This window comes from Opisthocomus hoazin, chromosome Z (assembly GCF_030867145.1).
Source record: "Opisthocomus hoazin isolate bOpiHoa1 chromosome Z, bOpiHoa1.hap1, whole genome shotgun sequence".
Classification (NCBI taxonomy): Eukaryota; Metazoa; Chordata; class Aves; order Opisthocomiformes; family Opisthocomidae; genus Opisthocomus; species Opisthocomus hoazin.
The window spans coordinates 46,078,571-46,101,759 of record NC_134454.1 but is presented as its reverse complement, the minus strand read 5'-3'; the positions used below and the strand labels follow the sequence as shown (position 1 = coordinate 46,101,759).

The following is a 23,189-nucleotide window of genomic DNA, read 5'->3' as shown; positions in this document are numbered from 1 at the left end:
GAAGCTACAACATCAGCACATGCTCTTCATTTTCTTTAGACCTGATGCCACCACAGGTGTGTGCAATCATATTTGTTATGCAAACATATTAAATACAGGTATTTCTTAAATACCACCACTGCCCGCTGGAACTAAATGAAATAATAAATAACATTTATAAGTATAACAAAATAGAAAATCTTTTGCTTTGCCAATGGTATATGCGTTTGGTAAAGACACAGCACAAAATCATTACCACACAGTTATTAGTATGCAAGTCCTAACATTATACAGAAAGAAACCTGAGTGTTTCAGAAAAAGCAGACTTAACTGCAGTTCGCAATCAATGGTGCATAAGCAAGGAAATGCTGATCAATACTTGGGATGTTAAATGCCTCTCCAGCTCAATTACTGTACAGGGCATGTGTTCATTCTACATTTAAATTTGAGAAATATAAATTGAGAATCAATATCTGTTCTAGTTTTAGCTGAAAGAAGACTGACTTTAAAACACCAGAAGAAGTGTAAGCAAATCTCTCCCTAGCTATACTATACTGGCATCTGTTGTTTACAAAATAAGAGGAAATTACATAATCTATTAGTGTTTATGAAATGGGTCTTTTAAGGACAAACAAATTCTCTGAATGCAACTGATAAGTGACAAGTCACAGGTGAGTCCTTCTTCTTCTAACCCTTCTATTTGTCTACTAGATTTCCACTATCAAAATCATGAATACTAATTAACACAAAATCTTTTCCTGACTCGGTGATAGCTAAGCATTTCTGTTGAATAACTAGGGATATTTCTAATTAGCAGACAGACTTTTGTATGAATGTGTTAAGCAGATTTTTTGATCACCTTCAAAAAAAATTTTGTTTTAAAGTTGATTCATTTGATTCTTTAAGAAAAACTCCTCCTAAAGAGAAGGCTTGATACTGACCATGACTGCTACATTTAGAAGTTCTCTCAAATCCCACAAATAATATCCAGTCACTACAAAACAAGATGATACCTTAATTGCTCTTCATAAGCTTATGTATATCGTATTTCTGCCAAATTCAGTGTACCTCACTCAGGTGAAAGGAACCAATAAAATTATTATTTACTTTCAAAAGTTTATTTCCTGCTCTATCCTTCTATAATACAATCGGCAAAATTTTATAACTTCTTCTTGTCTAACCGCAAGCTCATTTTTCATTTCTTTATCCACAGATTAGACTCCTAACGGTGAAAGAGGCTGTGTTACCTGGGACAAATTGTCCAACTGGTAAGCACAGAAGAAGAAAAATAAATGAAGGAAAACAAGATTTCATCTTCTAAGTAAATGTATTGCACTGGTAACTCTGAGAAAATGATCTCATTAGTGAAAGATTTCTTTACAGTCCAGAAAATAAAAAGAACTTGTTAGTCATAAGCTACTTACAGTGCTGATACAAGGGAGCACAAGTGCCAATGATCCTTTTTCTGCTGTCAAAGCCTACACTGTAAGCCTAGATATCAAAACAAAAATTATAAGAAGTGAATAGAAAGGCATTTTCCCCAGACCTATGTATGTGATCTAGAATCACAGAATTACAGAATAGATCTGGACTTTTAAAGCTCATCTAGTCCAACCTCCCTGCAATGAGCAGGGACATCTTCACCTAGATCAGGTTGCTCAGAGCCCCTTCAACCTGGCCTTGAATGTTTCCAGGAATGGGGTATCTACCACCCCTCTGGGCAACCCGTTCTAGTGTTTCACCACCCTCGCTGTAAGAAATCTCCTTGTTTTATCTACTCTGAATCTACCCTCTTTTAGTTCAAAATCTTTGCCTTTTGTCCTATTGCTAGATGTCCCCATCTTTCTTTTAAGCCCCCTTTAAGTACTTCAAGGCCACAATAAGTTCTCCCTGGAGCTTTCTCTTCTCCAGGCTGAGCAGGCTCAACTCTCTCAGCCTGTCCTCACAGGAGAGGTGCTCCAGTCCTCTGATCATTTTTGTGGCCCTCCTCTGGACCTGCTCCAAGAGGTCCATATCCTTCCTGTGCTGAGGACTCTAGAGCTGGACGCAGTAAGCAGTCTCATCACTTTCATATGCCTTTTATTTTCAACTTTGTTCTTCTGGTGAAAGCTGGAATGTGTTACAAAATGAATCACCAGGAATAAGACCATGTGATTAATTCTTATAAGCACTAGCAGATAAACAACAGCAGATACACTATTTTTACTACATCCCTGGGTCTGTTTAAGTCTTCACAATTTTTTAAATCAAAGGGAAAATAAAAACATTTTCACTGGATGAATGAGACAGCTGCCTTTGTATTATTTGCTTCTGCTGACTACACTTGCCACCTTCCTCCTAAAAAAGTTAGAAAGTACAAGTTAGAAAGGAACCGATGGTACTGCATTCTTCTGCCTAGATGGTCTAATACACATATCCTGTGAAACCCATATATTGCTTTCAGGTATTCCCAGAAGAACTAATGGAGAAAGTAAATATAATTTATGCTATAATAATTTATGTCATTCCCAATTTATAATAGAAAGGTACATAAACAGTTGAATATACACAAGATTTTATTCAAAATCCAACAGTGCAAAACATTTTTTTTGCCCACTATAATGGTTAAAGAGAAATGAGCAATGTATCACAAATAGATCTACTTTGAATAATTATACATTTATTTTACAACAGCTGCTATGCTCTATTTTGGGAAAATAACTTAGTATCATATTGCTTTGCACACGTTGATTAAAACACGTTCTTACTGCAGCTTACAGTGTGCAATGTAAATCAAAATTTAGTAAGAATTCCAGAATTAAACCCAGAACACTTTTGGGAAATTGGGGGGAACGAGATGGTCAGTATCGGCTTTTTTCTCACATTTAATAAAATCAGATGATAATATAATCTGTATGGCATGACAATTCTATATGACTTCACCTACAGTGGAAGACATGCAACACAATGAAACACTATTTGAATTCAGTGTTTTCCCACATGCTACTGGTCAGCTCTTCATTTCTCTTGGACATCCTTCCTCTGTACAGCAGAATAGATCTCACTGCTGAAGGCAATCTAGGGCATTCTTGGGATATTTCACACAGGTCCTCCAAGCTAACTGAACACTTATGTAGTTTATTCCAGTATGAGTTTTAAACCAAAGAATTTTAGTTAAAAGCTATGCATCCAGTAGCTTTTGTGATTTTTGCGAGAAATCTTTTGTTTTTTATACAACAGCTGAGGACACCAAAAATGTAAACAAACCATAGGTTTCTTTAATATGCAGAAAAATATGGTATCATACAAGGCTTTCTGAAGGAAAGAATATGTATTTAATTGTATGAGGCTCATGTGGAGACCTTTAGGCAAATAAAATCAAGCTCAGGCCTACAGAGTCATTGTACAATAACTGTACAATGAGAAGAGTGAGGAATAATTATGAGATGCTAGTGTTGGTTAATGCAGTATACTGACATGAGCTTAGCAGCTGCTACTTAAAAAACAATGTCTGAAACGAGTAGTACTCAATAGGACAGAAAGACAATGCTGGAAACAAGAGGTGAAAAGCTGAAATGCAACTAGTGAAAAAAAAGCAAGAAAGTGAAAATGGGGGGAAGGATATATAAACAAAAAGCTACTACCTGTTTCATCACCAAATGAAAAAATATATTCAAGTTAGATAATGCATGCCTTTCCATATACCATAATTCCAGTGCAGATTTAATCAAATTTATAAAGAAATGAGACTTTTTATATGAACAAAACTGCAAGTGTTGCATGTACAAAGTATGCCTATCATTTCTCTTCCAGGATCAAACACTATCTCATTATGCAAATTCAGAGTAAATCAAGAAATTATTCATACAGTGGTACCATAATTTACACAGATCATGCCATATGATCCACAACAGATGGAGTTCAAATAAGATATCATGTAGTAAAGTAGTTACCACAGTTACGTTTATAACACTATGGTTGATCAAATAAATAGTGTGTTTTCGACCAAAGCTGCAGCTTGCTAAAATAAAAATAAAACTAGTAATAAAAATTGTAGAATAGTGGGACAACCGGAGATTTATTTCTTCAGGATGCGTACATGCATATATTCATTTCCATGTAGTGAAAAAACACAATGTCATTTGCAGGCACAAATATTTTTTCTTTTGCAGCATCAAGAATATATGGCACTGAGTGTAGTTTGATTGTAACAGTCAGGCTGCTGTTTGTCATCTAAATTTTCAGCTTGGTCCATAATACAGACTTACAGGTTTTCACACATTTCAATCTGAGTGCAAATTTACTTTGAATAAGCAAATGTCAGAGTCCAGTGCTTAGTTACTACAACTTGACATACAGTAAGGATTCTGTTCATAATTATCTAAAAAGTACATGTATTACATTGAGATATTCACTTTATTCAAGACATATCTTAATTCAAATCAAAACATCCCAAAACAAGAACATACACAAAGTAACACATTACAATTTCACGAAATTAATTCCAACTGTTACATTGCTGTAGACAATATTTTCCTTAAATTTAAGTTTACTCATAAACCTTCTTAACAAACAAGAACTAGCAAACTCTTAATAAACTATTGAACTTCTGATAAAGCAGGACACAGGTAACAAAGAAGGCAAAAAGATTATAGTGATTGACTTCCCTAGAAAACTATTAAATTCTTCAGCTTTATCAAGGACTCAAAGAAAATGCTCAGTTCCTAATCAGCAGAGTAACTAACATTTTATCATTAACAAAAAAAAATATGTTCCTGTAAGCCACATGAAAACAAAAAAAACCTTCCACTAAAAAAAACAAATCAAAGAAAATTTAGCAATCTTTCCTCAGTTAGGGAAAACTAAACACCCAGTCATCAGACAGGTAGACTAGCTAGGGACAGTTGAAAATTCAGTCTTAGCAGAACAGAATAGAAGAAATAATAACTCTGAGTGTCTCTAAGAAGTTTATTTATGTTCGTCTTACCATGCAGTGCTTATGTAGGATCAACTTTGCTGCCATTAATACATAGACATTTGAATAAATGAATACCTGTGATCAAAAACTAAATGAAATGGATTGAGGCACTTAAAAATAAGGGACATGTCATATTGTATCAACAGGATTAGTCCTTGCTAAAACCTCAAAAAAGATGCCACAAAAACTTCCATCCAATAGGTATTTATTAAATCTATGATTCAGTCATGTGGACTTCAAAGAGTTCCTTTTGCTATTATTATGATCAAATATCCTCAAGCCCATCTACTGTTTCCAACAAAAGATATTTAATTTTCCCTAGGAGTGAGCACATATCTCACTTTACTCAATAGGATCTTTAAATATGTTAATTGTGGTAATTTAGTCTTCGGTCCATGTGCAGGCTTGTAATTAGTTTCAAAATACTCACTGAATTTAATGAGATTCATGTGACACAGATAAAAAGACATGTGCCCCTCTCCTTCTTTTGCTGAGAGGTATTGACCATTGTGTTGACCCTGATTACGGTGAACTCTTCCTCAGTGAGGATAAGAATGATGAGGAGAAGTCAAGTTGATAGATTTAGAGACAGTTAGATCAGCTTAGTTTCAGGCCTTCTAGCTACACAATATACTATGTCACTTAACATGAAAACAGACCATGGTTGCTGCTGCTGCTGCTGTATGCTTCCTCTTGTATTTGTTTCCTGACCAGGGATAAGCTATTTTTGTTCAGAGTGCTGATTTTTTTTGTTGTTTGTTTGGGTTTTGCGTTTTTGGTTTTTTTGGTTAAACTTAAGTTTTCATCAATAAATTTCAGCTGTTTCTTGGAAGCAGGTGGAGGGAGGAGGAGGTGAAGTGGCTGCTCAAGATGAAAAAAGAAAATTCTTTAGGCTTTTGTAACAGTTATTCTGTAAATTTAAGGAATGATTTATCAAGGAGATAATCTTCGTGGTAGGGCTGATTCCTTTCGTGAACTTGAAACCAAAGCTTAATTTTCTGATAAAATTGTTAGCATCTGCAGACTGTGGTTCACACAAATTCAGCACAGAATTCTGACACTTAGCAGTCAATTGTTCCTAATATACTATTTACATCAGCACATGATGTTCACCTTAACAAATAATTTACAATGCCACATTTCCTTACTTTCAAGGAGCCATTCCCATTTCACAACTGCAATTATTTCATGCCAGAGAGGGATCAAGAACAGGAAATGAGTACAAAAAGTCAAATTTCCTCTGTGCTCACTGACCACGTTGTTGTTGTCCGAGGGCACAAAAGTCTTTTTGTGACTGAACACAGAAAACTTAAAAGCCAGATCAGAAAGAAAAAGACTGTAGTTAGATAGATCAGACTTTAGATAAAGTATTCGAAGAGATAAAAAATTCTATTTGCAAACACAGGCACCTGCAAAGATTCACACCTTGCAACAAACCTTCAGTAGCTGACATGGTTCTTATAGCTGAAATTATTATTTCCTTAGGTTTTTATTTATTTATTTTTACTTTTTATTTTTATCTGACTTCATGAACTGCTTTTGTTCCATTGTTAGGAAAAAGGAGCATGAAAATCACAGGGAACTCTTCCAATTAGATTTAACAAAGTGAAATCAAGGACTTCCTTGTTCTTAGTATTCAGAAATCAGCGAAGAGTCAACAACTCGTCTTAATGGACATTAAAGACATATTGATAATAACTGAGTTAACTCACTCCTGATTCTGTTGGTCTTCTCTAGAAATCTTCAGTCTATAGTCCAGTGCAAGTGAAGTGCTGTCACTAAAACTTAACTCCTATTACCTCATGCACTTTGAAACCAAAAAAAGTCCTTATATGAAGTCCCATGATTATGGGAGTAAGTCTGTATTTTTTTATAGATTCCAATTATATTTTATGTGTGTGAAATCAGTGGTGAAAGAGTATATGATTCAATAAAACATTAGAGAAGGACAAATTAGAACTGAGAGGTGATGAGACAAATGTGTCTATTCCTGTTAGGCTCTTCTTACTCACTTTAAAGACATACAGCAAAATATGTTAATTAACCAAATACGCTGCAGTAATGCTTTTAGATCAGTTTATTCAAGGTGTACCCTATAGCAAATCGAGGAAGTAGAAGGATATACATTCTACTAGATCGGCAAGTATTTGTCTATTTTGATTTAAAGACATATTTCTTATCAAACAAGAGTGTGAAATGGCAAGATTAAGTAGAAAACATTCTAAAACATCAGCAGAATCTGAAATTTGTGGGATCTAGTGGGCCCTTGTTTAGTTGTATAAACTCAAATTAGTATTGTTTACTTAATATTTCTACTACTAAAAGATCTTTGATTGTGTTTTTTGCCATTGAGTTTTGGTAGTGATCTTGGCAACACAAAATACAAATTGCAAAAGTTTTTAATACTAAAAGGTATTAATTTATTAAACGTTCATAAGAATGATATGAAGAGTAAAAAATTCAGTAAGTTTAATGGGTTCATTCTGTGAAAAACAGTGAAAGTCTGATGTAATTTTTAACATAACCTGAAATTATATTAAGCATGTGTGGTAGTAAAATTGCAAGATTTTCAGAGACAACAAAAGAGAATTTATATATAAGGGAACTCAAAAAAGTTACTTACAATTTAGAACTAAAATATTTCATACTGATCAAGAACAGATAAGTTTTATTATCAGCATTTTTTCCCCGTGTACGTGTGCAATATTTGAAAACTAATTCTGTAACAGCATGAAATGTCTCCCTCATGAAATATGCCTTAAATTGTGCTATCTCACAATTTTTTGAAAAAATTTGAATATTTCATTATATATTTAATTTTTTTTTCAGCTGGAATAACATAAAGAGAATTTAGTAAAATTTTACTTGAGATCAATAAAAGCATCATTAAACGAAGTCAGAGAATATCAAATATCTTACTACCAGAAATACGTACAAATCATTTTTCCTTCTCCTAAACTAAACCAAATGGAGACAGAATTCAGACAGAAGGGAGAAAATATTGTTTTTGTTTGTTCCAATGGTAATTTTAACTTTGTTTGTATTAAATTGAACTTTGCTCAAAGGTAAAGGTTTTCCATTGGATTACATTTCACCCAAGAAACAAATTTCCTGTACTTAAAGTTAGAAAAGAAAAGAACACCTCTCTTTTTATTCAAGGCAAAATTTATACCAAAGTGTTTCAGAGAGAAATAAACAACATAATTCAGTGCCTAAAACAAATTAAAAAAAGTCAGCCCAGGATTCTGGCAATTAAATTAACAGAAGCAAAGTTATATTCAACCAAATTTCATCAACTGTCACTGAGACAGCCATCTTTATAATCGTATTACACAAAGCAATCTTAAAAAGCTCTTCATGTTTGGAAAGATACTACCCACCCTAACAAAAATACAAATAAAAAGAGAAATACACAAATGTTTTTTTTTTCAAAACTATTTTTTTTAAACTCAATTTTCTCGAGATCAAAGGAAATTACATTTGTAAGATTAATCTTAGAACCAAAAATTTATGAACTGTCTTTTCCTGGATGTTAATCACTTTATGCAGTCTCATTAGGGAGACCTTTACAAATGTGTAGCATTTGTCTGAGTCTGCAAGATTCCGCCCACAGCCGAAACGCTGCAACACTGAATCCCCTCGACTTCACTTTCTGCTCCAGTCCTATAGCTATGCTCTGTCACTGATTCCCAGACAAATCTTTAATGCAACAAATATGATATTATATATAATTCCACATGTATATATAATACTATCTATTTAATAAAACTAACTATCAAGTCACTTACTGGAAACATGTTATTAATGCCCTTCCTTATACACAGATCTGGTTATCTGTTAAGAGATAACATGCTTGCAGGACACTCTACTTGCTGTTAAACAGAGTGGGGTGAAGGAGAGGGAATGGTGTTTAGGGGAAAATGATTCTAGGTAAGAATGTCTAAACTGTAAAAGTCTCTTGATGTTACTACTTTTACCAATATTTACTTTTGCATCACTATACTGGCATAGCAAAATAATTCCTTGCAAGAGAAATGTAAGCGTTCACAAGTAACTCCCTGTACACAAGCCCCTGAAACACAATTTTTGACTATGAGATGACTGCAGCTGGGTCACTCTGCATCACACTGGATTTGAGACAATCGCTGTCAGGCATTACATCTCAGCTAAAGCAAGATAATTTTTAAAGCATCTCTGACAACATCACTTGCAGTTGTTTAGTAAGACTTTAACAACTCTGATTATCTTTCCAACTGCAAAGCACTTGCTTTCCATTTCCAAAGCTGAGGCTTCAGAGGAAGGAACAATATCAAAACCCTTTTGTCATGTGTCACAGAGATATAATTTAGGACCAGTTATTTTGGATGAAAGATAAAAAACATGAGGGCAGCTCCAAAGTGAAGCAACACTAGGCAGAGCGCTAGTGACTTCTGTTGATGCTCTTGTCAAGACAGTATTCTGGCCCCGACCACCACCTCCAAAGGTACAGTGCTAGCCATGTTCTGCTTGAAAGCATCTGGCACAAGCAGTTAAAACTCAAGAGCTCTGAGAATGCTGAGAGCAGTATGGATAAAATCCATGTTATGATGCTGTGGGAAAAGAAGAAACAAGAAAGAGCATACACTTATTAATTTTAGGACTAAAAGGATCAATATCAAATTGACTTCACTTACACACTATAAAAATTGTCCCAGAAACAGAACAGAAAGCCAATAATTCATACATACACACACACACACAGTTCAACTGTATTTTACAGTGTTGTAAATTCACCTTTTTCTTCATAATTTTATAAATTTAAAAATCAATACTGCCAGGAAATAATGTATTTTTTTTAAAAGACATGATTTCAAAGATAAGATATTAAGTCTAGCTTCAGTTGTAAGCCTTTGTATCTTGTTATCTTGTCTCCATATTAAGGAAAAATCTTTCTTCACTATCGGTTATATTATTTCAAGTGCAGGTTTATACAGGTGGTGATCACGTCACCTCTCCAATTCTTTAGTAAGACAAATTCCTTTAGTCTTATTCTGTGAGCCTTATTTTCCAGTCCCTGCATCACTTTGCAGGCTTACTTTGAACAGCAGTGTTTGCATATCTTTCTTGAAGGGAAGCTATACCAACTCAGAAATCGGTAGGAAAAGTCAGTGCTGTGCACTGAATGCAAACTAATTCCCACCTCCTACTCATTATTCAAATGTTCAATTACTGTCATATACTGTATTTGTCTAACATTTGCCCATGGTATTACACAGGTCTCATTCTGAAGAAGTTTTCCATAGTGACCTTCTAAGCATCTCTTAGGTTAGTACTTCTTGGGATACTTTCCCATATAATGGACATAACCTGATTTGGTAGTTCCCAAATGTACACCCATACTACCAAATCTACATTTATTTCAATAATAAACATTGTGGGTTGTGTCAAGCAATACATCCCACATGATTAAGGGTTATGGAAGGATACAATATTAGAAGTGCTTTTATTATAGATTTCTAATTAATACATCATTTACTCCTTCAGATTATTAGTGACAGTTTTAAGTTCGATTGATCTGAATACTAAAGCCCACCCTGAAGTCCGGTACTAGACTCAAACCCATTTACTATTACTCTAGTTTGTTTTTATACAACATATAAAAAGCTTTATGAAGATATTTTTCTGCCATTAAAAACTCTTACTATCACTTCACTAAAGTCCAAATACCACTTCTTTTTACTGGCAACTTTGTTAATCACTTTATAATTTGCAGTTGTCAACAATGAATGAACTGATACTATGAAATTTTTAGAATGCATGGACGTGCATGGACTGCAAACAGTGATTTTTTTTTGAATAATCAGGATCTATTTAGCTCTCATATCATCGTGCATAGTAAACAATGTAATAGACTGTCAATGCCACCAGCATGCATAATGAAATCTGACCTCGTTAAACAGATGCGATGAAAACGTAAAAAAACAAACTTGGGAAGATCAAGTAGAAAAGCCTGTTACATGCAGAAATATACAGATCTTTGTATTTCAAAGGAATGCCTGTGCACACTTACTAACTTTCTGAAAATAAAAGTGCTCTGAGCATGGCAAATCTCAAATAGAGACAGTATCTCCACATAACTTTGGTATTTATCCATAATCAATTATATATGGGTACAAAAAGTGAGAGCCCACACAGTCAGACAACTAACACTAATAAGAAAGATTTCCCTTTGTCTCTCACTTTTTTATTCAATTACCTTGCTGTTTAATCCTTATACAGCATAGTTACCATTTAAGACTTTGTACATAATTTCAAGTCTTGCCTGTCTGGTATTGTCTGCCATAGAAAACAGCAGCTGGAGAGAGCTCCTCTGTCAATGAACAGGGAACATAAAAAAATGTAGCTGTGACTATCCACTTACTCTGTTTGGGGTATGAGCGAATTTGAGGTGACCTACACTGACCTCCAGGGATGGTGATTCAACCACTTCCCTGGGCAGTCTGTTCCAATGCTTGATAATCCTTCTGTTGAAGAACGTTTTCCTAATATCCAATCTAAACCTCCCCTGGCACAACTTGGGGCCATTTGATCTCGTCCTATCACTTGTGACTCAGTGGAAGACACCAACTCCTGCTTCACTACAACCTCCTTTCAGGTAGTTGTAGAGGGCGATAAAGCCTCCCCTCAGACTCCCCTTCTCCAGGATAAACATCCCCAGTTCCCTCAGCCATTCCTCTTAAGACTTGTTCTCTAGACCCTTCACCAGCCCCATTGCCCTTCTCTGGACACGCTCCAGCATCCCAATGTCATTCTTGTAGTTAGGTGTCCAAAACTGAACACAGTATTCAAAGTGCAGCCTCACCAGGGCCTAGTACAGTGGCATGAACATTTCCCTACTCCTGCTGGCCACACTTTTTCTGATACAAGCCATGATGCCTTTGGCCTTCTTGGCCACCTGGGCAGACTGCTGGCTCATGTTCAGCCAACTGTTCACCAACACCCCCAGGTCCCTTTTCACCATGCCACTTTCCAGCCACTCTTCCCTAGACCTGTAGCACTGCATCGGGTTGCTGTGATCCAAGTGCAGAACCTGACACTTATCCATGTTGAATCTCATGCAAGTGGCCCCCATCTATTGATCCAGCCTGTCCAGATCCCTCTCTAGAGCCTTTATACACTCAAGCAGATCAACCACCCAACTTGGTGTCGTCTCCAAACACACAGAGGAAGCACTCGACCCCCTCATCCAGATCAATGATAAAGATCTTAAAGAGCACTAGCCCCACTACGGAGCCCTGCGGAACACCACTTGCAACTGGTCTCCAACTGGATTTAACTCCATTCAACACAGTTCTTCGAGCCCTATCATCCAGACAGTTTTTTACCCAGCAAAGAGTGCACCCGTCCAAGCCACGGACGACCAGTTTCTTCACGAGAATGCTGTGGGAAATGGTGTCATAGGCTTCACTGAAGTCCAAGCAAACAACATCTGCAGCCTTTCCTTCATCCACTAAGTGGGTCACCTTGTTGTAGATGGAGATCAGGTTAGTCAAGCAGGACCTGCCTTTCATAAACCCATGCTGAATGGGCCTGATCACCTGCTTCTCCTGTACCTGTTGTGTGATGGCATTCCACATGATCTGCTCCGTAACCTTTGGCACTGAGCTCAGACTGACAGGCCTGTAGTTCTCTAGATCCTCCTTCTCGCCATTCTTGTAGAAGGGTGTCACATTTGGCACTCTCCAGTCAACTGAGGCCTCCCTAGTTAGCCAGGACTGCTGATAAATGATTGAAAGTGGCTTGGTGAGCAGTACTCAGTACCAGACAGCTCCCTCAGGATGCTTGGGTGCATGCCATCTGGCCCCATAGACTTGTGGATGTCTAAGTGGTGTAGCAGGTCAGTAACCATTTCCCCTTGGATTACTGGGGGTTCATGCCTGTCCTGGGTTTGGCCGAAACCAAAACAATGCCACTCCCTGTCTCTGTCTTCCAGCTCAGGGGGCTTGGTACCTAGAGAACAACTGGTCTTACTATTAAAGACTGAAGCAAAGAAGGCATTAAGTACCCTCAGCATCTTCCTCAGGCTTTGTCACTATGTTTCCTCCCGCATTCAGTAAAGGATGGAGGTTGTCCTTAGCCATTCTTTTGTGGCCAACGTACTTACAGAAATATTTTTTATTGTCTTCTACAGCAATAGCCATATTAAGTTCTAGCTTGGCTTTGGCCCTTATAATTTTCTCCCAGCATAGCCTCATGACATCATTGTAGCCCTCCTGACTTGCCCACCCCTTCTTCCGAAGGTCATAAACTATCCTTTATTTCCTAAGTTCCAGCCAAAGCTCTCTGTTCACCCAGGCTGGTCTTCTTCCTTGCTGGCTCATCTTTTGGCACATGAAGACAGCCTGCTCCTGTGCCTTTAAGATTTCCTTCTGGAAGAATGTCCAGGCTTCCTGGACTCCTTTGTCCCTCAGGACTGTCTCCCAAGGGAGTCTGTCAACGAGGCCCCTGCAAGGACAGAGCCTGCCCTCTGGATGTCCACAGTGGCAGTTCTAACCACATTTCTTCATTCTCCAAGAACAGAAAAGTTTATCATTTCATGTTCACTATGCCCAAGACAGCCTCCAGCCATCACGTCACCCACAAGTCCTTCTCTGTGCACAAATAACAGGCCAAGTGGGACGCTTTCCCTTGCTGGCTTACTCACTATTTCAGGATCTTCCACACACTCCAGGAACCTCGTAGACTGCTTCCTGTCCACTGTATTGTAGCCCCAGCAGACATCTGTGAAGTTGAAGTCCCCCACGAGAACAAGGGTTAGCAATCGTGAAACTTCTCCCAGCTGCTTACAAAAAATTTCATTTGCCTTTTCATCCTGGTTGGGTGGTCTATAACAGATTCCCATCATGATATCTGCCTTGTTGGCCCTTCCCACGACTCGTACTCATAAACACTTGACACTTCCATCACCATTAAGCTCTAGACAGTAAAAACACTCCCTAACATACACGGCTAACTCACCACCTCTCCTTTCTTGCCTATCTCTTCTGAAGAATTTATAGCCATCCATTACAGCATTCATTTCTGTAAGTCATCCCACCATGTTTCCATGATTGCTACTATATCATAGTTTTGCAGCTGCACAATGGCTTCCAACTCCTCCTGTTTATTGCCCATGCTGCATGCATTGGTGTCGACACATTTCAGTCGGGCTATTGATCCTGCCACCTTTTTTGGGAAGAAGGCCTAATTCCTATGTGACTGTTTTCAGGCACTTCCATGGTTTCTAACACTTCAACAACCCTTGTGTCTTTGCTGTGCTATGGATCTCCATCCCCTACCTCCACTGAGATTGCTAGAATGTTCTGTGCGTAAGTACACATGATTAGTGAATCATAGAGACAAAATTATTTGTAAGAAAGACATTTGGATGAACCTTCATATAGCAATCTTAACTCCAAAGCCTCTTACAAAACTGGTGGCATTATTTCTCAGAATAAAACATAGCAGAGGGAACTATTCCATGCAGTGAAGTAAAACAGCGGACTGTAGGCCATTTTTAGTTATGATACCTTAGCATTACAACTTCAACAGTGATTTGGATAGTAATTTCCTTACAATAAAGACCTTCCTTTTTTGCAGAAGTTCAGCTGAAGCTGCCTGCGTGTCTGGCATCACATGCAAATGCAGTCTAGGAAGAACAGTGGCACCATGCTTTGACAAGTCAGTTTATTTCAGAGGAAGGACTTTAACCACTGTTTTACATTAATCTATCTTTCCATTGCTCTAACATACTAAGTGGCATTGAATAAGTAAGTTCCCCTATGTATGTCCAAAACACTGAATTACTCCTTGCCCCAGTGCATATAGATTTAAATGGTGAAGCATCTCAAAATAAAACTCTACAAAATTGTTCTATGATCTGTAGGCATACATTGAATTTAGTAGTTTATGAAGAAAATGTACATTAGGACACAGAGTGAAAGGAAAAAAAGAGTAAGATCAGTGTTACACACCGTTAATTCTACATTGTTCTAAGTAAATTGCTTGTAGAAAGTAGGAAAACAGTTTCCTATTCCTTTTCTTTGTTTTTTTTTCCCCCAATAATCACTTTTAATATTAAATTATAAAGAAAACCTTTCAGAGATTTTTTTGAAAGCTTATTCCCAACTAGCCTTACTGAAGCAACTTAAAGCATTTCAACTAATGGAATGTTTTCTTTGAAAGAAAAAATCAATAATGCACAAAACAGGCCTTTTTTTGGCACTGCATTCAAATTGTAGCCTAAGAAGAACCGTGGCATCATACTTTTCCAGATCAGTCTACTCACAACAAAATTTAGGAAAATTACAAAGAAACAAGTAAAATTCTATGCGATCATATTCTAATCATTTCACCTGATTTAAACTGGGAAGCTACATCTCAGTCACTAATTTTCCATACGTATGTTATTTACCGCTTTTTCTTGGTCACAATATGGCATTGGCAGATATTCCCTGGAACCTACAATTTGCAACTAAGTTAATTCTCACCCAATCTCGTCACAACAGTGAAATAACCAGAAACAGCTGCCTCAGGTAGTAAAGTTACATGTTTACATCCACATTGATTAAAGGTAAGAGGAACGATCAAACAGCATTGCTAATTTTTGTTATTTTACTGTGCCTGCAAAGACTTCTGCTGTCAAAAATCATGTAGGCGTCTCTTTAACATTCATACCAGGAATGCAAGGCTAGAACTGCAGGATTTAGGATCCTATAAAACAGCTTAAGGTCATGCAGATCCCCCTAGGCAGGATGAATCTTCAGGTCATGAAATCACCAGCTTCCTGACTGCTTTAAATTATGAAAGCAAGAGCAGATATCTGGTCTAAAGCATTACAGTGTTTCCTGATAAGTGGGAGAAAAAAATAAGAGTCATTATGACTGCATTGACTTCTGTTATGAGTAAATCAGATCTTTGTTTCAATCATTACTTGGCCTTCTGAAGCCATGTCTCTGAACGTGTTTTCCGTAAGAAGGGTCCTGCATCACTTAATGTACTGATAGTTTATTCCCAACATGAATATATTTTTTTTTCAAAACCACTCAGCATCACAACTAAAACAAAGCATTAGAAAAGTTATTTCATTTCAAAAAGTTAAGGTGAGATCTTGTAGTGGTCAAAGTTAACAAGCATTCACTGGTAATTATATTAACATATAAGACTAAAGAATTTTGGATACATTAAGTACAACTATACGGGGGAAGACTGACTTTATTGATTGGTTAGTAATTTTTTTTCTTTAAGATTACATTTCAAAAACCAACTGTGTGATCAATACTGTACTTTCAAAACATATGAGCACTTTCATTTAAATATCAAAGCATAATATGTGCTCATAAAAATCCATTTGAAGGAGGAAATTTGATTTCTTTAAATAATTATAGCTGTTTCTTAGCTGAATAGTAACCTTGGCTCATCTTAGTATCTTTAAGTAAATATGGGACATATCATAGCTGCCTATGATTTATACATAATGGAGTTTAGCACTTGGTAAGTGGATGCAAGTCCCATATTAACTATATAAAATATCTAGTTGAAAGCCAGGTGATAACAAAGATACTCAGCTATTTACCAAACACATTTGCACTTTTAGATGTTGATTTTGGTTCAAATTCTTCTAAAAATTCTAGTCTTTTTTTAAAAATACTTTTATGTGAACACCGCAAGTAACTTCTCCTTAATAGAAAGTTAAAACTGTAAATTATTTTATTACAAATATCTTCTATGGTTACTCAAAGGGAAGAAAACCATGCTTAGTTTTGAGGAATTTCACATTTTTCAGGCACAAATCTGATACTGGCACATGGCTTATCACATTTAGACTTCCTATGTTGCATTATGCTTTAATACAGATTTGAGGCCTCTTATTATTTTCTTAGTATGGGAAAAGGTTTCAATAAGGTCCTGAAAGTTTTAAGAGTTTGCATAGATAGTAAGATACCAAACGTTTGAATAAATAGGGATTATAAATCTTCACATGAAGCTATCCAAAGCTGAAGCAGTGCCATAAAAATAAATAATAAAATTTAGCAAAAAACACAAAAAATCTAAGAGTGTCAGTGGTAAGAAGAAAATGAAAGAAAACTTTAACAGTTTTTTAAATGAACTAAAATTATTTCATAGCTCAATTAATTAGATCCACAGCAATGTGCTCCTGAAAAGAGATTTATATAACTAATGTCAACAAAAAAATCTGTTAATACAGCATGTAGGAAAACCTTCATTTCAGATCCTTTTTTGCATTAAAATGTGGGTAAAACTGATATAAAAATGAAGTCATAAGGCAATAATTAAGTCCAGCAGGTGGTGGAGAAATACTAGAAGAGTACTTGCTTGTAAAATAAAACAGTATTTGTCACCGAAGTTGTCATCTGCCACCAACCTAGTGTCTTCAGGAACTTAAAACAATACAGTTAACTGCTGCTGAAAAATCTATTCACTGGGTTATCTCCCTCAGTTCCTGCCTCAGTCCTCTACTCATACCTCTTTTTTTTCAACAACATGCAAATTAAGATGTCACTTTACAATGTTTTCTACAATTTGTTTCGATCTGTGTACTATTGTGAATAATGACTGTCTGGAAAAGAGAAAGAATGAATAATTTTCCTTTGTAATTACTTCTGTTTTACAATAAATTCAAGCTGTATGATTTCTGCATCTGTATTCAACCTGGGAATCAAATCTTTCCTTTTTACAGATAGTGTGACCACACATAGGTGCTAGTTAATTTGAGAAAAACTGTGTTTAGCTCAGAATCACTGAAAGTAATTTTCTTTTTACACCAGGCTGAGACAAGGCAGAAAAAAATGCAGAGTGTACTAGCATCAGACCAAGCTTATACCCTAAGTTTCCTTTATTTTCCCTTTATTTCATAGGATAGGTGTACATGAAGAATAATCATGATTTCCACTCTCACTAACAGGATGACAATCCTACAAGCCTCTTCATGCAAGCAAATGCACCAGGGAGAGAACACCTCGAAATCTGGTAAGCTACCAGACCAAAATGGTAAAATTTACCAAGAGATACATGAATGACTGTAGAAATTCCAAACCATCATCCAGCACTGAAAAGATTGTAAAAAAATTTGATTGTTTAAACTGTATTTTCTTCTGTAGCATTAGTATTATCACAGATATTGAGTCAAAAGCATCAGAAAGGTTTAAATAGTTTTTAAAATTTAAATTATATCTTCCTTTAGCTATACACAGGTTAAATCTACTCTTGATTTCATGGATTATAACTCTGAATATATTAAATCAGTAGAAGATTAACAGCCAAATATTGAAGTTGCTTTTAAAAACTAAATGTGTATTCAGCCAGGGATGTAATTCCTCTATTGTAAAAGCCTATTTGGGATTTTTCATAGAAAACAATTTTTAATATTTATATTATAATTAAACAAGACTTGTAAATTTCATAAATAGGTAGTAATTAATTGTTAAAAATTTAACAAAAATTTTTATTATTACTAATTTTCCCCTAAGATTTACCAAAATATTACTCTACTCAATTTAATGGCCTCATTTATTCACTGGAGATTTGTTTCTAAGTGATATTATGAGATACTTTTTAAGTGCTTAATTCTGCAGAAAGGCCATTTAAAGTTCGATTTGGAAATAAGAGCTGCTATAAAGATGCTTTACAGGAGTTTGTGATAAGTTAGCAAGTATTCCCAAAAGCAATAATAATGTTAACTATTTCTAGTTCTGTGAAGACTAAAAATAGTAGTTTATCATTTATTTATCATTTTTATTGTTTGTTGGTAAATCTAGTTTTGTCTTTATAAGGCAGGACAGGGTCTCATCATTTAGGAAGTGAATGGTACATAAAATTATTCTTCCTTTTCCTAAGAAAGTTACGTAGAATTGTTCCATCAGTTAAGAACTCTGAGGAAAAGACTTACAGAAGTTCTGGTTTGATTTTCTTTACTTGAAAATCTAATATGAAGTCAAGTCATGCCATACTATCACTCCAAAAATTCATATTACTCTTGGAATCATTATGTTTTGGACACAATTTGCCTTCAGAGAAATGACACTCCAGAAATCCAGATGACCACCTTATGAAGGAATGATTTGCACTATAAAGTGGAAGGTAGAACAGTTTAGAAATGATACACTCAGAGTAATAATGAAATGTGCCTGTGATATGGTCAGTGCAGAAGCTATTCAGAAACAAAACCTTCTATTCATAATACTAAACTCTCCCAGCAACCCAAATATGGCCATAGCCAAACTTCTGGCACATACTAACTCATGTAGCATACCTGGGAATGAGTGGTGAACAAAGAAACGACAAAAAACTTGATTATGACCATCCCGACAATTTCTAACAATGTAGATAATCAAGTCCCACTGCTGAAGCACTCCCCAGCTGTCATGTAAGTATAGCCATAGCATCTAATACTTAGTTCTAGTACTTGGATTTCTCCTTGACCTCCAATTAACTCACATACAGTTAATGCAAATATTTCTATTTTACTTTATAATTTTGTCCTGTATCAGGTTAGAATCCACATATTTCTGATTTTAAGAAGGTTATATTCAGGAGCAGAAAGGGGCTTTACTTGTCATCATACTTGGTTTGTACTTATTTGTTCAGTATAGATGAAACTTAGAAATTTTACATAAATATACACTTAATAATTACACAATTTAAATACTACAGATTTCAAATACATATATATCTATTTAACCTCTATTTCTAAACTACTTTTTCAATAAACCATATGACTGCAAAAATTTTCATGGAACTGTGGAGGTGTGGTACATACGAACTCTGTCTCTTGCATGTGACTTCAGGTCCTATCTACATGATGCAGAAATAACTAAAAATCTAGGGAATTAAAGTACCTTGGGAAAAAAGTGGTTGTACAAGTAGTTATTGCCATTCATATGCAAGATCACTACAGAAAGAAAACACATGTAATATAAATGTATCAAAAAAAAAAAACCCCAAACAAAACAGAAGTCATGCTACCAAAAAGCAGTTGAGATTCTCAGGAAAAAAAATATTTTCAATGGAACTAATGTAAACTTCTTGGCAGGTCAGCATTTTATGCAGCATTTAATAAATATTGTATTAAATGAAAATAGCAGAACATGATCATAACATCTGATAATTCTTGTGTGCCAAGTATTCACCCAAATCCTATTTGATTGAATTGTATGGTTCCACATATGTCAAGAAGGATTTATTAGATTAGCAAAATGATTAAAGAAATAAATGGGAATATTCTCTCTCTGGACAACTGACCTTTTTTTCACCTTGACTGTGGGTGAAAGCTATATATGAAATGAAAAGACCCATAATTCCCAATCTTTGTGAAACAAGAATTTAGACTATTTAATTTCTAGTCAGTTCAAATAATAAAAAAAAATCTTCTGGGGGCAACAGTTTAGTATCCACATCTTCTTCTGTCAGATTTTCTTATTAGACTACTCTTCTGTTATGCTCAGTTAGAATGAAGAATACAGTTGTTTACAGGATATGCGTTTTAGCTAAAGAACAAGGCTATAATGTAGCTAAGAGCACCAAAAAACATTACAACAGCTTAGAATGCTAAAAATTATCTTTAAGCTCTGTGATTAAAACATTTCTGTCCAGCAGTAACTGGGAAATTTGATTCCAGTTGAACTGATATAAAACCAATATTTAATTTAAATAATACCAATGGATTTTTTTCAATGAAATAAAACTCAAGTTTTAGAAAGTTAAGAAAATAAATTTCCAGTCAGATCCAAGAATTATTTATCTAAAGAGAAGACATAGTTAGCTCACTGTCATTGTTTTATCCTTTAAGATTATAAATAAACTACCATGACTGGAGAAAAGAAATGGGGAAGAAAAAGAAGAAGAAAACAACAAACCTATAAATCACTTTAAAAATTTGATCCCTGAAGAAAGACTGATTGGCTTCTCTGCCTATGAAGTAAATACATTATGAATGACAGATACTACCTGAACTGGCATGACAGCCTACACTGTATTTGTAATTTATTTCAGGTGATCATTCTAAATCCTTTCTTTTTTTTTTGGTCAGATTCACCATCTATTTTCATGGGAAATGGAATTGAAGCAGAGCTGGCAAACTCCATCTGAGTTGTTAGTATGCTTGTAAATTTCATCCATACCTGTCATCTGGGCTGGAAGGCCTGTTTGTAAATACCAACCCATCAGCCTCTAGAGTCTGCCTGCTAAAATCTGTTCTTTTTCATGGTGATTTCAATTACGTGGCTGCAACGTTTTGTTCAGCTCAATTAGATCTAAATATATCAGTGAGAACACGTTTGCCTTGTTGTGTCCAAAACAGGGAAAAAAGTGGGGAAAAATGTAGTACCTACTGGGTAAAAAAAAATAAAGCAAGTCTGGTGCTTAAAACTGTTTCAGTAGTAAAGCTGATGCTCTTAGATGGAGACAGTGCATCACTGCATTCAGGATACTAGAAACGGTCTTTTTTCATTTTACAGTATTTGTAAGATTCTCCTTCATAGAAATCCCATGATATTTACAGGAAAAACAAGTAACAGCAAATAAGAGAAAAATCACAGACTTATATTTATTCACCTACTTTGAAGCAGAACTAGCAAGCAAGATTTCTGCCTGTCTTATTATTCAGTTTATTTTTCACGACATTTGCTCCAGGTGGACGTGTTTCAAAATGCCAGAGGCAGGATGCTTTTTTTCTGCGTGTAGACTTTCACCAGAAGCTTATCCGTTCCATATTTTTCTGGTGCAACACATATATCAAAACCGAAAGGAATTTATATATCCTACTTAGTTTACATTACACTTTACTATGCCACCTGAGTGTGTCAACTCTTCAAGATATTTACCTTCAGAAAAATTCTGAAACACATTAGATGGTGTAAATGAAGCAAAGAAAAGCGTTAGTGGCTGTCTCCCAAGCATTATGCAACTGGACAGTTATTTTCTCCCAAGTCATACCAGAACTGTAAAGATGTAAATGAAGAAACATACAGTTTAACTCCATTCCCTAAAGAAATAAGACATGAAAATTACATAACTGTATCTATACAATGTATATGACTATTTTTATCTCCCCTTCATTCTGTTGTCCAACTTTCCATTCTGTTTCCCAATTTCAACCAAATTTCAAGAACAGGGGAGGTTTGAAAGTCAACAAAGTTCCTAAAACTTTTGTGATTGTAAGAGAAAGGGATTATAGTAATGTCCTGACTGCAGTCAAGGTTGCCAGATGGACTTTCATCTTGTAAGACACAAGAGATTCCACACAACCAAATGTAAATAATGACAAACTCTGCTAAATGTTTACAATGGAGCTCAAAATGTTTTGTATCAGTCTGTATATATTCTGTATCTTACACTATAAGATACATAGAAAGGTGGCTTCTTTAGTGCTGACATTTCATATTTCTTTTTCCTCCTCAGGCAGAAACAAAATTGATTCATTCACACAGTATATATCACAGGCAGTGAACTGGAAGTTCAGTTCCACTGGCTGTTTCTTATTACAGCTCCATTCATTAGTCTCAAACACACACTTCTTTACAGGCAGAACCGAACTTCAGTATGACTTACATCCGCACGCACACATTCTCAGTCTTTAAAGGGTTAGAGAATTCAGTCAGCTGCTCCCAAGCTCTTCCCCTTACAGAAAACCTTATTCATAGGAGTGGAATCTTTTTATTATGATCATGTCAGATCTTACTGCCAGTTTTTCTTTTTGTTATTCACTTCCCTCATCAGTTTTGGTTTTTAATTTGTGAGAGAAATCAATTTTAAAAGAGTAGAAAGAAAAAATAATTTTTCCCTGCTACAGCAAAGAATAGTATATGCGCACACACATGCGCGCGCACACACACACATAAAATCAGTGTGTGTGGCAACTGAAGGAATGTACTGATGGTGTCTTAAATATTAAGGGGAAAAACCAAGGTTAAAGAAGGCTATATCAAGATGAGAGCTTTCAAAAAAACTCAAGTTTGGACTGCCTATAAACAAGTTTTATGCTCTTCATTTCACAGAGTCCTAAGAACCTTGGCCTTTAGCAGGAGGGTTCATGGTAAGCCTGCCAGGAAATAAAACAAAAACCAAAAACAACCCTCAAAAAAACAAAACATGAAAAGAAGACATATGCAGGGGAGATGGATAACTAACCCTTTACTTCCCAGTATTTTTTCATAGTAGTCAACGCTCAGTGCACCCTGTTGAAACTCAATCTACAGCAGGTCAAATTTATTTTTAG

At 35.7% G+C, this 23,189-nt stretch overlaps 1 protein-coding gene across 1 annotated transcript in view; it reads right to left on the bottom strand.

The window, feature by feature from the left end:
• The window catches only part of CNTNAP4 (contactin associated protein family member 4), a 279,906-nt gene that overhangs the window by 236,631 nt on the left and 20,086 nt on the right, over positions 1 to 23,189 (bottom strand). The window lies entirely within an intron of this gene.